At 43.5% G+C, this 16288-nt stretch overlaps 1 protein-coding gene across 1 annotated transcript in view; it reads left to right on the forward strand.

Annotated features, from left to right (window-relative positions):
* The window catches only part of NECAB1 (N-terminal EF-hand calcium binding protein 1), a 209188-nt gene that overhangs the window by 1103 nt on the left and 191797 nt on the right, over positions 1–16288 (forward strand). The gene's annotated exons all lie outside the window — the stretch shown is intronic.

Raw genomic sequence — 16288 nt, forward strand, 5'->3', positions numbered from 1 at the left:
TATATATATAGATAATAGATGGATAGATAGATAATAGATACATAGATAGATAGATAGATAGATAGATAGATAGATAGATAGATATTAGATAGATAGATAGATAGATAGATAGATAGATAGATAGATAGATTGATAGATATATAATAGAGAGATAATAGATAGATGATAGATAGATATACAATAGATAGATAATAGATACTGTAGACAGATAGATAGATATTATATAGATAGATAGATATTAGATAGATAGATAGATAGATAGATAGATAGATAGATAGATAGATAGATAGATCAGGGTCAGCAGTGCACTAATACACTGCACCGGGTCCCTGATGTCACATATGACATTTCCCCCCAGGTTGTTATGTAATATGTTGAGAAATACAGATGCTAATAATATTCACAGAAACTAACACCAAATATTTAAAATAAATATAAATAGGAGGTAATGTTATGAGATGTCACATAAAACAAAATCTAAACAATCTGACAATGGCATTTATTGCATATAATGATATCATTCTTCACCCTACGATCCACTTACACAATATTCGCCAACCTGTTTTGTTGAATATTACGAGCCTGCCGGCCTCTGAAGTGCCGCTGTTCAGCTTCTATATTGATTCCTTATAAATTAAGAACACTATAAAGACTGGGTTAATTATAGGTAAGGTATCTTCCTTCTCAACACATGCAGAAATTAATTACTGAAAATAATGAAATTGCTGGAGGTGAGAAATAGTGAGAAAATGAATTACTGTGTATACTGAGAAACTTCAAAAAACCATCCTCTTCTATTTAGACCAGACTTTGCATGATAGATGTTCAATTCCGATGTAAGTTTGAGTATTGGTGTTTTGTTTGAAAGACTAAAACCTAGAAAACCCGATTAGTGGAATTTTGATTGGTCTCAAAGACGTGTCACTGTCAGGTTTCACCATATATTGGATAGATAGATAGATAGATAGATAGATAGATAGATAGATAGATAGATAGATAGACAAAATAGAACACAGCATCACATGTGCATGAATCTAGGCCATGCGAAAACACAGAAAAACATTCAATTTGGATTAAACTTCTCAAAATTGTCCCCCAAATTTTTTATTTTTTTATTTTTACTTACAGTAATAGATGAAAAATGAAGCTTCTTAGTGCACAAATTGGCCAATTCATGTAAGCCCATCAACCATGGCAAGGTGACCTCTCTCTTTTTATTATAGATAGATAGATAGATAGATAGATAGATAGATAGATAGAAGTCTTACAATAGAGGTTTGCTGTCACTGCATGCCAACATGTATATACAGTATTTCTGATACATTAATACCAGATGTATACGACAGGCGAAGATATTCTCACCGAGTCTGTGGTACGCAGCAGACATACATACTAATAAACTCTCATTACAGACAGAGTGATCTATTTCAAGTGTTTATTTCTGTTAATGTTGATGATTATGGCTTACAGCCAATGAAAACCCAAACGCCATTGTCTCAGTAAATTAGAATAATTAATAAAAAAAAATGTGAAAAGGCTTTCTAAGTGTTTAAAAAGGTCCCTTAGTCTGTTTCAGTAGGCTCCACAATCATGGGGAAGACTGCTGACTTGACAGATGTCCAGTCACTGACACACTCCACAAGGAGGGTAAGCCACAAAAGGTCATTGCTAAAGAAGCTGGATGTTCAGAGTGCTTTATCCAAGCATATTAATGGAAGGTTGAGTGGAAGGAAACAAAGTGGTAGAAAAAGGTGCACAAGAAACCGGGTTAACCGCAGCCTAGAAAGGATTGTTAAGAAAAGGCCATTCAAAAATTTGGGGGAGATTCACAAGGAGTGGACTGCTGCTGGAGTCATTCCTTCAAGAGCCACCACACACAGACGTATACAGGACATGGGCTACAAGTGTCGCATTCCTTGTGTCAAACCACTCATGACCAATAGCCAGAAGCATCTTACTTGGGCCAAGGAGAAAAAGAAGTGGACTGTTGCTCAGTGGTCCAAGTTGTTGTTTTCAGATGAAAGTACATTTAGCATTTCATTTGGAAGTCAAGGTCCCAGAGTCTGGAGGAAGAGTGGAAAGGTCATAATCCAAGATGCTTGAGGTCTACTGTGAAGTTTCCACAATCAGTGATGGTTTGGGGAGCCATGTCACCTGCTGATGTAGGTCAACTGTGTTTTATCAGGACCAAAGTCAGCACAGCCGTCTACCAGGAAATTTTAGAGCACGTCATGCAAGTTTTTTGGAGATGGAAGTTTCATTCTCCAGCAGAACTTGGCCCCTGTCCACTCTGACAAAAAGTACCAATTCCTGGTTTACAAACAACAGTATCACTGTGCTTGATTGGCAGCAAACTCGCCTGACCTTAACCTCATAGAGAATCTATAGGGTATTGTCAAGAGGAAGATGAGAGACACCAGAGCCAACAATGCAGATGAGCTGAAGGCTGCTATCAAAGCAACCTGGGCTTCCATAACACCTCAGCAGTGCCACAGGCTGATCTCCTCCATGCCACGCCGCAGTGGTGCAGTAATTGATGCCAAAGGAGCCCCGACCAAGTATTGAGTGCATTTACTGAACATACATTTCAGTAGGCCAACATTTCGGATTTTAAAATAATTTTTTCAAGCTGGTGTTATAAAATATTCAAAATTACTGAGATAATGACTTTTGGTTTTCATTACCTGTAAGCCATAATCATCAACATTAACAGAAATAAACACTTGAAATAGATCACTCTGTGTGTAACGACTCTATATCATATATAAGTTTCACTTTTTGTATTGAACAACTGAAATAAATTAACTTTTTGATGATATTCTAATTTTGTGAGATGCACCTATATATATATATATATATATATATATATATATATATATATATATATATATATATATATATATATATATATATATATATATATGTATATATATATATATATATATGTGTGTGTGTATATATATATATATATATATATATATATATATATATATATATATATATATATATATACACATCTTCCCCATCTGCCTTTTGAGATGACCACCTAATCTGAAAATTAGCTAAAATCTGCCTTGATCTAATCAAGACAGGCTCTCGGGTCACTGTGGGATCAGATTCCTGCTGCCTATTGAAGTCAATGGAGAGGACAGGAGGAGGAAAGAGCAGTGTGTGAAAAACAGAGGAAGATACAAAGCCCCATGTTTCTGATATCTAATAATGGATTTATCTCACCAGAGAGCTGGATTCACAGCTATGCTGCTCAGTAGTGGTGTATAATGCCCTCCATGTTGCTCCTGCTTTGGAACATAACAAGTGCTACATAGACACAGGAGATCAGGAATCTCTCATATTTGTGTGTCCTGTGTTTAGGAAGCATCATAGCTGCTAATTTTCTCCCACTAGCACAGAGACAACTGGCAATTAGGTGGAGAGCATTAAAATGGCCAGAAATAGTGTTATTTCTTATGTACGTAGACATGGCAGCTTATTCTTAAAAGCCATCTGAATAACAGGTACAGTGCACTTAACGTATATTGCAGGGTATGGGGTGATCTACAGTATATACAATCACTAGACGATTTCCATTGATCCCCCTGAATACAGTGTGAACTGAGCCTAAACCTGTTATCAGAAAGAAACCGCTTGTCATGCAAACTCCACTATTGACTCGCGTGTCAGTAATGGTGTCTTATTCTGGGTATTGAGCATCTGGCCTCTTGTTATTGCCTGCGTTCTCCTCAGTGCCAGCTCCAGAGCCATTTCTTCGCTTTTTTTTTACTGGTCACATATGTATTTGGTGTTTGTTTGCTCGGTCTCAGCTGCCTGTTCTCCGTCACTGACATTCTGTTTTAAAACTGTTATGTAATAATTCTTGCTATATATAAAATGTCCCAGCGAGGAATATTTCAGGCTTATTGCAATGGAACTAATGAAAATGAATAATTGTTAAATGAAGTATTAGAAGAACAGATTTGATGTTGTGTCTGTGACAATTAGCCCAGAACTGATAAAACGGCTGCAGCCAGGAGAGAAATGGGACCTATTAGGTCTTCTAATGGATTCTCCAGGTTGGATACAACTGTAGCTGCGAAAAAGATGAGGTCTTCACAGGTGCTAAAGAAATAGTCTCACCCAGCATTTATATATCCGCAGTGCTGCTAGCTCTGCTCTTTCTGTAAGGCCGGGGACACACATAACGTATAAAACAACGGTCCGTTTTTCACGGACGAGAATCGCACAAATGTTTCAAAAACAGTGATCCGTGTGCAGTGCGAGGATGCGATTTCCTCGCATCAAATGATCCGTGTGTCATCCGTATGCCATCCGTATGCCGAGATTTTCTCGCAAACTTGTAAAACCGACATCTAATGGCTTTATGTGCTCAAATGTTCATTAAAAAATATATACAGTATATATATATATATAGATATGTGATTGAGACACATATATATATATTCTGTATTTATATTTCATTCAGCGCGATATATGTTAAAAGCCGGTAATTCAATTGCCGGCTTCTCATTTCTCCTTCCCAAACCCGACAGGATATGAGACATGGTTTACATACAGTAAACCATCTCATATCCCCTTTTTTTTTTGCATATTCCACACTACTAATGTTAGTAGCGTGTATGTGCAAAATTTGGCCGCTGTAGCTGCTCAAATAAAAGGTTAAATGGCGGAAAAAATTGGCGTGGGCTCCCGCGCAATTTTCTCCGCCAGAGTAGTAAAGCCAGTGACTGAGGGTAGATATTAATAGCCAGGAGAGGGTCCATGGTTATTGCCCCCCCCCCCCCCCCCGTGGCTAAAAACATCTGCCCCCAGCCACCCCAGAAAAGGCACATCTGGAAGATGCTCCTATTCTGGCACTTGGCCACTCTCTTCCCACTCCCGTGTAGCGGTGGGATATGGGGTAATGAAGGGTTAATGTCACCTTGCTAATGTAAGGTGACATTAAGCCAGATTAATAATGGAGAGGTGTCAATTATGACACCTATCCATTATTAATCCAATTGTAAGAAAGGGTTAAAAAACACACACACACATTATTAAAAATTATTTTAATGAAATAAACACACAGGTTGTTTTAGTATTTTATTGTTCTCTCAATCCATCAGAACACCCTCGCTTGGCAAAATAATTAACCCACAAGATACATACCTTCCGATGATCTGTCACGTCCAACGAGGTAATCCATCTGAAGGGGTTAATTATTTTACAGCCATGAGCTGCGCTAAAGCACTCGCTCGTGGCTGTAATCCCCGGGTAATGAAGGGCTGTCCCACACATCCAGATACTTCCGGTACCAGAATAAATCGGTACCGGAGTTATCCGTGTCCGTGTGCCTGGGAACTCACGGAGGCCATACGAGCGGCACACGTGTGCCGCCCGTATGGCGAGTGGGTACCACACGGAACGTGTGGTACCCACTCTGCATCATGCTGAAGCCGCGATTCATATGTTCCCTGCAGCAGCGTTTGCTGCAGAGAAAATATGAATAATAGTGTTTAAAATAAAGATCTATGTGTCCGCCGCCCTCCCACCCCCGGTGCGCCCCCCCCGCTGGTCAGAAAATACTTACCCGGGTCCCCCGTCGGCTGTCGCTCCTTCCTGGTCTGGCCGCGGCTTCTAGTGTATGCGGTCACGTGGGCCCGATCATTTACAGTCATGAATATGTGGCTCCACCTCCCATAGGGGCGGAGCCGACTATTCATGATTGTAAATGATCGGCCCCACGTGACCGCATACTGTAAGCTGCGGCCAGACCAGGAAGGAGCGACAGCCGACGGGGGACCCGGGTAAGTATTTTCTGACCAGCGGGGGGGCGCACAGGGGGTGGGAGGGCGGCGGACACATAGATCTTTATTTTAAACACTATTATTCATATTTTCTCTGCAGCAAACGCTACTGCAGAGAGGATATGAATCGCGGCTTCAGCACCATGTGGGGGGGACAGCGCTTACTGTAGCGCTGTCTCCTGCACGCACACGGACCCCAGACGGAGAATGTCCGTGTGAGGTCCGTGTTTTACACGGACCCATTGACTCTATTGGGTCCGTGTAATACGTGCGCTCCCACGAACACTGACATGTCTCCGTGTTTGGCACACGGAGACACGGTCCGCAAAAAATCAATGACATCTGAACAGATGCATTGATTTTTATGGGTCTACGTGTGTCAGTGTCTCCGGTACGTGAGGAAACTGTCACCTCACGTACCGGAGCCACTGACGTGTGAAACCGGCCGAAAGGAAATCAGAGTGATCTGTACTTACATTGACTTGCGGTGAGGCGCCCTCTGGTGGATGTTCTCATGAACTGGAGCCTTGGAAAAGTTCCCACGCTCGAGTTCATATGAGTTCATCCACCAGGGGGCGCCTCACCGCAAGTCAATGTAAGTACAGATCACTCTGATTTCCTTTCATTACCCGGGGATTACAACCAGGAGTGAGTGCTTTAGCGCAGCTCATGGCTGTAAAATAATTAACCCCTTCAGATGGATTACCTCGTTGGACGTGACAGATCATCGGAAGGTATGTATCTTGTGGGTTAATTATTTTGCCAAGCGAGGGTGTTCTGATGGATTGAGAGAACAATAAAATACTAAAACAACCTGTGTGTTTATTTCATTAAAATAATTTTTAATAATGTGTGTGTGTGTTTTTTAACCCTTTCTTACAATTGGATTAATAATGGATAGGTGTCATAATTGACACCTCTCCATTATTAATCTGGCTTAATGTCACCTTACATTAGCAAGGTGGCATTAACCCTTCATTACCCCATATCCCACCGCTACACGGGAGTGGGAAGAGAGTGGCCAAGTGCCAGAATAGGCGCATCTTCCAGATGTGCCTTTTCTGGGGTGGCTGGGGGCAGATGTTTTTAGCCACGGGGGGGCCAATAACCATGGACCCTCTCCTGGCTATTAATATCTACCCTCAGTCACTGGCTTTACTACTCTGGCAGAGAAAATTGCGCGGGAGCCCACGCCAATTTTTACCGCCATTTAACCCTTTATTTTAGCAGCTACAGCGGCCAAATTTTGCACATACACACTACTAACATTAGTAGTGTGGAATATGCAAAAAAAAGGGGGATATGAGATGGTTTACTGTATGTAACCATGTCTCATATCCTGTCGGGTTTGTGAAGGAGAAATGAGAAGCCGGCAATTGAATTACCGGCTTTTCTTTAGAACACCGCTGCGTATTTCTCGCAATGCACACGCATGGTCCGTGTGTAATCCGATTTATTCTCACCCCCATAGACTTTCATTGGCGAGTCTCGGCCGAGATACGCTGACAATCGCAGCATGCTGCGAGTTCCCTCGGATCTGAAATACGGTGGAGAAAATATCGGATGATGGGAGCTGGACCATAGATTAACATTGGGCCGAGTGCTATGCGATTTTTTCTCGCATAGCACTCGTCCGTATTAGGCTACTTTCACACTAGCGTTAACTGCAAACCGTCTCAAAACGTCTTTTTTGCCGAAAAAACGGATGCGTCAAAAAAGTGAAAAACGTGTGCAACGCATACAGCATTTCGACGGATCCGTCGCAAATCCGCTAAACGTTTCCGTCGAAAATACTGGATGCGTTGCATACGTTGCATCCGTTTTTACCATCCGTTGCATCCGTTTTTCCGACGGATCCGTTTTTAAAATGGGAGGCTCCCAAATTTGATTGGCTACTGGAAAATATGGAAAACTATATAGTTACTGTTTTTACAGCCCATCTTTGTGGGTTTTAGTTTTGTGGCAGCGATGGAAGGTGTTCTTGTGAGGATTGCAAGTTTGGTATGACGTAATATTTGAGACGAATCGCCTGGATATCATAGTGATAGGATAGGATAGGATATGATAGGATAGGGTAGGATCCTAGGATAGGATAGGATCCTATAGCATAGGATATCATAGCCCAGGCCAGGTTTATATAGATTTGGGGGTGTCTGGCCAATTGGCAACAAAATCCAGCTTCTGAGCATGCTCAGTGTAAAAAAACGCATTGCAGCGCTGCATTGCGTCGTACGACGTGTCCCGACGCATCCGTCGCTCATAGGCTTCCATTGTAGCCAACGACGCATGCCGCAGGATGCGTCGCGACACGTGTTTTAGGCGGAGACAAAAAACGTTACAATCAACGTTTTTTGCCGACGACGTGTCGCCAAATTTCGACGCATCCGTCGTACGGCGTACACGACGTATGCCAATCCGTCGCAATACGTCGCCAATACAAGTCTATGGGGAAAAAACGCATCCTGCAAACACTTTTGCAGGATGCGTTTTTTCTGAAAAAAGACGTTTTGAGATGGTTTGCAGTTAACGCTAGTGTGAAAGTAGCCTTACGGTCTAGTGTGACCCCGGCCTAACTCAGAAGATCACAATACCAAAGCTGGCAGAATGTGACAAACGGGTAATGGATGAGGGTGCCTGAGGAAGGACATTCACCTATCATATATTCTAGGAATATCCTGTGGATATGCACGTGGCCGACCAATCCATATAGATAACACTGTAAAACTAGTGGTCAAGCAGTGTTTTCTAGCAGGGCACTGACGGATGTGTCTGGTCACAGTTACAGCTTCCACAGTTCTTGACCAGCTTCATTCCCTGTTGCTTGTTCTCAGTGGCAACTATAAGAGATACCATAACTCTTATTATCACATCAGTCTAAAATGTACAACACTCTCTCCAAAGGCTTCAACTGTTCAAGATGTTGTTCAAAGTTGTGCTACTCAGAAAACAGTGAAGAACCTTCGAAAAACTTCAAGAATAAAAATGAATTGAATACTCTACAAAAGTTGGTTTGAAATATGGCAGAGAAACAACGGGCAACATTCAAAGAACTTCAGGGCTCTACGGGCAAAGGCCAAGGATGACACCACTTTAGAAAGGCATTAAAAAGAGCGACTAAAGTTTGGTTTAAATTACATACTGGAATCCTGTAAAAATGTTCTATGGACGGATTAAAAAACTACATCACAAAATAAACCAGCGCTATGCTTATAGACAGCGAAATGAAGCCTATAAACAAAAGTGCTGCTCGCTACAGTGATGCTTGTTTCTTCTCCGTCTGTTTTTGGAAATGACTGCGTGTGTTGTGATGGGTCAGCTTACTATTGAATGTATTTTAACATGCTATCAAAATATTCTAATGATACGCAGTTGATATATACAGTGGAGAAAAAAAGTATTTAGTCAGCCAACCATTGCAAATTCTCCCACTTAAAAAGATGAGAGAGGCCTGTAATTGACATCAGGTAGACCACAACTATGAGAGTTAAAATGAGAAAAGAAATCCAGAAATTCACCTTGTCTGATTTATCAAGATTAATTTTAGAAATTACGGTGGAAAATTAGTATTTAGTCATTAACAAACGTTCATCTCAATATTTTTGTTATGTATCCTTTGTTGGCAATGACAGAGGTCAAACGTTTTCTGTAAGTCTTCACAAGGTTGGCACACATTGTTGGTGGTATGTTGGCTCATTCCTCCATGCAGATCTCCTCTAGAGCAGTGATGTTTTAGGCCTGTCACTGGCAACACGGACTTTCAACTCCCTCCAAAGGTTTTCTGTGGGGTTGAGACCTGGAGACTGGCTAGGCCACTCCAGGAACTTCATATGCTTCTTACGAAGCCAGTCCTTCATTGCCCTGGCAGTGTGCTTGGGATCATCATGCTGAAAGACCCATCCACTTTTCATCTTCAATGCCCTTGCTGATGGAAGGATGTTTGCACTCAAATTCTCAGGATGCATGGCCCCATTCATTCTTTCATGTACACGGATCAGTCATCCTGGTCCCTTTGCAGAGAAACAGCCCCAAAACAATGATGTTGCCACCCCCATGCTTCACAGTAGGTATGGTGTTCTTTGGTTGCAACTCAGCAGTCTGTCTCCTCCAAACACAACGAGTTTTGTTTCTACCAAACAGTTCTACTTTGGTTTCATCAGACCATATGAAATTCTCCCAATACTCTTCTGAATAATCCAAATGCTCTCTAGTAAACTTCAGATGGGCCTGGACATGTACTGGCTTAAGCAGGGGGACACATCTGGCACTGCAGGACATGGGTCCCTGGCAGTGTAGTGTGTTACTGACGATAGCCTTTGTTACGGTGGTCCCAGCTCTATGCAGGTCATTCACTAGGTCACCACATGTGGTTCTGGGATTTTTGCTCACCATTCTTGTGATCATTTTGACCCCACGGTGTGAGATCGTGTGTGGAGTCCCAGATCGAGGGAGATTATCAGTGGTGTTGTATGTCTTCCATTTTCTTATTATTGCTCCCACAGTTGATTTCATCACACCAAGCAGCTTGCCTATTGCAGATTCAGCCTTCCCAGCCTCGTGCAGGGCTACAATATTATTTCTGGCGTCCTTTGACAGCTCTTTGGTCTTCACCATAGTGGAGTTCGGAGTGTGACTGTTTGAGGTTGTGGACAGGTGTCTTTTATACTGATAAGTTCAAACAGGTGCCATTACTACAGGTAATGAGTGGAGGACAGAGGAGCCTCTTAAAGAAGAAGTTACAGGTCTGTGAGAGCCAGAAATCTTGCATGTTTTTAGGTGACCAAATACTTATTTTCCACCATAATTTGCAAAATAAATCTTGCTAAATCAGACAAGGTGATTTTCTGGATTTGTTTTCACATTTTGACTCTCATAGTTGTGGTCTACCTATGATGTCAATTACAGGCCTCTCTCATCTTTTTAAGTGGGAGAACTTGCACAATTGGTGTCTGACTAAATACTTTTTTCTCCACTGTAGTTGCTATTTTTTTTTTTTAAATTGCATTTTAGGTAAGAAACAATCTAGAGTGCAAATAATATTGTCCTCAAATGTTTTGCTTTGAAAATAAAGCAGCGAACACTGTGGAATTTCTGGTCTCAATAGTGGTCCCTGTTAGTGATGAGCAAACATGCTTGGATGGGGTGTTATGTCAGCATGCTCAGATGCTACCTGAGTGTCTTCAAGTGTGCTCGAATAATATGTTCGAGTCCCCATGGCTGCATGTCTCGCAGCTATTTGACAGGAGCAACACATACAGGGATTGCCTAATAAACAGGAAATCCCTGTGTCATGACTCTGTTGTTGGGTCTCCCATGACCAGGGGCTCCTTCCCTGTGCCTGAACCATGGGCAGCATGAATCATAGCTTGTGTCAGGACTCTGAACATTTTTTACCTTTTGTGCTTTACTGCCCTTTTTCAAGATGGCGTCTTTGGTCTCATGTGCACTGTGTCTCCTGCTATAAAACTCCACCCCAGCCTTCAGTCTGTGCTAGAGTATTCTGCCTTGCATCCAGCTCCTGACCTCTGATTACTCCCTGGCTATACACCTGCTCCTGTGAACCTGTGTGGTGATCCTGCTACTCTGCTCTGAGTTCCTGCTGCATACACCAGTTCCAGTAATCCTCCTTCATCTGCTGTTCGTGTTTAATTCCATCTGCATTTGCTGGTCATGTAAGCTGTTGCTGCTTTGCAATAACCTGAGACTATTAACCAGGCCTCCCTGGTTGAGCTAAGATATGATTTGAACTGCCTAATAAGCATATCTATCTGTGCCTGGACTAAGACAAGGATTTATTCGTGTCAAGTATCCTAAAGAATAACTGTGCTTCATAGACTTTCTGCTTCATTGCATTTTCCTCTGAAGTTTCCTATAGACTGCTAAGCTGCGTTTATTATTTGCACCAAGTGTTGTGGACTTGAGTTTCTCTCTGCACCTGTTTGAATCACCGTGTGATAATATAGACTTTACCACTTATAAAACTGTGTCCTGTAGTTGTCTTGTTACACGCAAAGAGTCTCCTGAGTTATCCCCTATAATTATTACAGGATACTCTAGCCTAAAAAAAAAAGGAGACTGCTGGAACAATGACTGCAGAAAGCAAATTAGAGCAGGTGTTTTCCATAATTAGATCACTGCAGAAAGATGTGGAAGGTCTGCAAAAGAAGTTTGGAAGCTTTGAACACAATCAGCAAGTGTTTGGACAAACTTTGCAGGACTTGAGCAACCGCATGGCAGCCCAGGAAAACAAACTTGCTGGCATAGAGTCCCAGTATGGATGGGCTTTTCAGGACATAAGCACGCAAATAGCTGCACAAGTGACTTTACCCTCTGGGCAACCGCCACCAGCTGGCCCACCTAAGTTGCCCCCATTCAGATTTAATGGTGATCGCGACAAATTTCGTGGCTTTGTGAATCAATGTATGCTATATTTAGATGTGCATGCTGACCGTTTTCCTACTGATAGATCCAAAGTATTGTGTGTAATAATGCTACTGACCTCACGAGCGCTCACCTGGGCGAATCCGATGATTGAGTCTCGTGACCCACGGTTAAATGACTTGGATGATTTCTTGGCCGCTATGGCATTAATGTTTGATGACCCTAATCGCCGTGCAACCGCTGAATCTGCTTTGTTGTCTTTACGCCAGGCTAAACGTTCTGTTATTGAGTATGCCACTGAATTCAGGAGATTGGCGGTAGATAACAATTGGGACATTTATGCACAATTGCCTATTTTTAAAAGGGGTCTGTCTAGTATTGTAAAAGATGAACTAGCCCGCTCTGAGTCACCACAAGAGCTAGAGACATTTATACAGCATTGTGTGCGCATAGACATTCACCTTACTGAGCATAGGCAGGAGAAATTTGCTGCATATAACCGTGTTTCTAACTTTTCCCTTCCTTCCAAAGAGCCTGCAGGTAAAACCTCTCGGGAGGTGGAGGAGGTGCCCATGCAAATTGATTCCGTCCAGAGGCGCGAGATCAATGAGCGCCGGGAGCATCTGTAGCGACCCCACTGCCGCAGGGCCGAGGGGTACCCGGTACCGGGCCTCTGAGTCTCTGCTCTGGGGTTGTCACGGTGGCTAGACCCGGTCCGTGACCCTGCTGAGGGGCGTACAGTGAATGATAGATATGGATGGTGGTCGTGGTGCGGTGTAGTGCCGGTCGCAGTAAATAACGAGGACACCAGGTTGCAGTCTCTTTACCTCTTTACTGAAGATCTCTGGGTCCTCAGTCCGGAATACGGTTCACCGGGCCGCGCAAGTCCGGCCGGTCCAATGGCACATCCAGAGTTCTCTTTGCAGGTGGAAATCTGTGCCTTCCCGCTAGCGCTATGTGTTGTGGTCCTCCCCTGCTGTGCTTACGGGATAGTACCCCACAACTGTTGTGTCTGTTTCTGATGTTCCCTCACAACTCGTTCGGATGATGTTCTTCTCCTCCGTCCCTCCCTGATGTTCTGGTTAGGACGGCACCCGTATGACGAGTAGGCTCGGAGCTCTTCCGGGACCCTAGAGTCGCCCCTCTCCTAGTGCGCCCCCCATGTCTTCATAGGTGATGTATGTTAGACAGCCCGCCTGAGACTGACTGTCCTGCCGTGGTTTGAAGTATTGCTTGGAGCTAGATATATAAATACTTCCTCGGCATTCCGGCCGCCGGTTGTGCGCCTCAGTAGGATGTTGCCTCGGTCTTACAGCACGACTCCTACTGGTATTTCTCCTCTTGCTTTGATCTCGTTTCTCACTCAGCACAATATATCTCGCTTCTGATCCTTTCTTAGGGCACCGCCGCTATACTGAGCAGGCACGGTCCCGTGACGTTCTTCCTTGTTGCCAGGCCTCTGTCAGGGTCCCAAACCTGACAGGGACCTTACCGAATCTTCCCCCCACAACACCCTCTGCCACAAGGTGTTGCCTGGTTCCAACCCAGTCAGCTTTCTGACTCACTTCCTGCCTGACCCCCAGTTTACCCACTGTGGTGAGGAGTGGCCTAATAAATAGCACCCTTAGCTCCCCCTGAAGGCCCGACTGTGAAATGTATTGGTGTATGTGATACCTGGTCAGATGAACTCCTTCAGTGCCATCAGACGTACCATAGCCCCCCTTAGCGGCGGAGCCACAGTACTGCAACGACCAGGACTCTGGGGCGCTGCACATCGCCTTCGTGAAAGTCTATGTTTCTACTGCGGCCAGTCTGACCACTTCTTGATTAATTGTCCTAAGTGTCCTAGACGGCCTAACAAGGTGCTAGCAGCAATAGGGGAGTATGACAACTGTGATGATGAACCTGACATCTCTGAATGTAGCCTGCCTTTAAACACTGTATTCCATTCACTTTCTATGACTTCACCCCCCCAAGGAGCTGAAGGAAAAGAACTCTCACTGTTCTCTCCCTATTAAGATCCTGTGTTCAGGACAGTGGATTTCCAGTTCAGCTATGATTGACTCTGGTGCAGGTGCCAATTTCATGGATATCGCATTTGCCAAGGAACATGGTATTGAAATTCAGCAAAGAGCCTCTCCAATTACCATGGAAACAGTGGATGGGTCACCTTTAATCTCTGGGCCTGTGGATCAGGAGACCGTACCCCTTGAAATTTTGTTGGAGCCTAAGCATCAGGAGCAACTTTCTTTCTTGCTAATTTCTTCTCATTTTCCTGTGATTTTAGGCATTCCTTGGTTGCATTCTCAGAACCCAATTATCAACTGGGAGACCAAGGAGATTATCTTCCCAACAAGGAGCAACTCAGCGTTAACAGAAGCTATCCCTGAGTCCACGGCTACGGAACCACATGTACAGGTATTTTCTTTACCTCCAGCTTATAAAGAGTTCTCTGACATCTGTGAAAAGAAGAATGCAGATCAGCTTCCTCCACACAGGCATTATGACTGTCCCATTGAGCTGCTTCCCGGGGCAGCCATTCCTTTTGGTAACGTATACCCTTTGGCGGCACCTGAGCGTCAAGCCTTAAAAGAGTATATTGATGAAAATCTGGCCAAAGGCTTCATACGTCCTTCTTCCTCACCAGCAGGGGCACCTATATTTTTTGTAAAGAAGAAGGATGGGACCCTGAGACCCTGTGTTGACTATCGAGAACTCAATAAGGTAACCATACGAAACCATTACCCTTTGCCTCTGATTCCCGAATTACTGGAAAGAGTCCGCCATGCTAAGGTGTTCTCTAAACTGGATCTTCGTGGGGCTTATAATTTGGTGCATATTCGTACAGGGGATGAGTGGAAGACAGCATTCAGATGCCGGTATGGACACTTTGAATCTCTTGTGATGCCCTTCGGGCTTTGAAACGCCCCTGCAACATTTCATCACCTTGCTAATGACATTTTCAGAGATTTGTTGGACCAGTTTGTAGTGATCTATCTGGACGATATACTAATCTTTTCTGACTCTCTACAGGAACATGAAGAACATGTCAAAACTGTTTTAAGATGTCTGAAAGAGAACCATCTGTATATTAAGCCGGAGAAATGCGAGTTCCATGGTTCTGAGATACAGTTCTTAGGTTATATCATCTCTCCCCAGGGGCTGAACATGGAGTCTGGTAGGATTCAGGCTATCCTTGACTGGCCGGTACCCAAGAACGTTAAGGAGGTCCAACGTTTTATTGGTTTTGCAAATTTCTACAGACGCTTCATTCGAAATTTTTCTGATATTGTCCGTCCCATTACTTCCTTGACAAAGAAGGAAAAGCCCTTTAAGTGGTCATCACAGGCTCAAGAAGCTTTTGATCAGCTTAAAGTCTGTTTCACATCAGCACCGCTGTTGATACACCCAGATCCAACACTTCCTTTCATTGTGGAGGTGGACGCTTCTGATAATGCTTTGGGGACTATTCTCTCCCAAAGCACTGGAGAGAAGGGTCTGCTACATCCTTGTGCTTTCTTTTCCCGTAGACTAACCTCAGCAGAGAAGAATTATGACGTGGGAGACAAGGAATTGCTGGCTATTATTGCGGCTTTCAAAGAATGGAGGCATCATCTGAAAGGAGCTGCACAACAGATCATAGTGCTAACTGACCATCGCAATCTAGAGTTCCTTAGATCCGCTAGATGTCTTTCTCCTCGTCAGGCTCATTGGAACTTATTTTTAAATCAATTTAGCTTTGTTATCTTGTACCGTCCAGGTTCTCGTAATGGGAAGGCTGATGCTTTGTCCCGAATCCATGCTGCGGATTCCGTACCTGGAGCCCTGTCCAAGACCATTCTATCTGATGCCAATTTCATCGGAGTTATCCACGATCAGGACTTGTGGAAGGAGTGCAGGGAGGCCTATGAAGGTGATATATTTCTGGCCAACCCACCTGTGGATATTAATCTTGTCTTTAAGAATGGCATGTGGTTCAGATATCGACGTATCTACGTCCCTGAGGTCGTCCGTCTGCAGATCCTCAAGTTGGTACATGACTCCAAGTTGGCTGGTCACAGGGGGGGACAGAAGACACAAGAGTTCCTGAGCCGATTCTTCTGGTGGCC

This window comes from Ranitomeya variabilis, chromosome 6 (genome assembly GCF_051348905.1).
Source record: "Ranitomeya variabilis isolate aRanVar5 chromosome 6, aRanVar5.hap1, whole genome shotgun sequence".
Lineage (NCBI taxonomy): Eukaryota > Metazoa > Chordata > Amphibia > Anura > Dendrobatidae > Ranitomeya > Ranitomeya variabilis.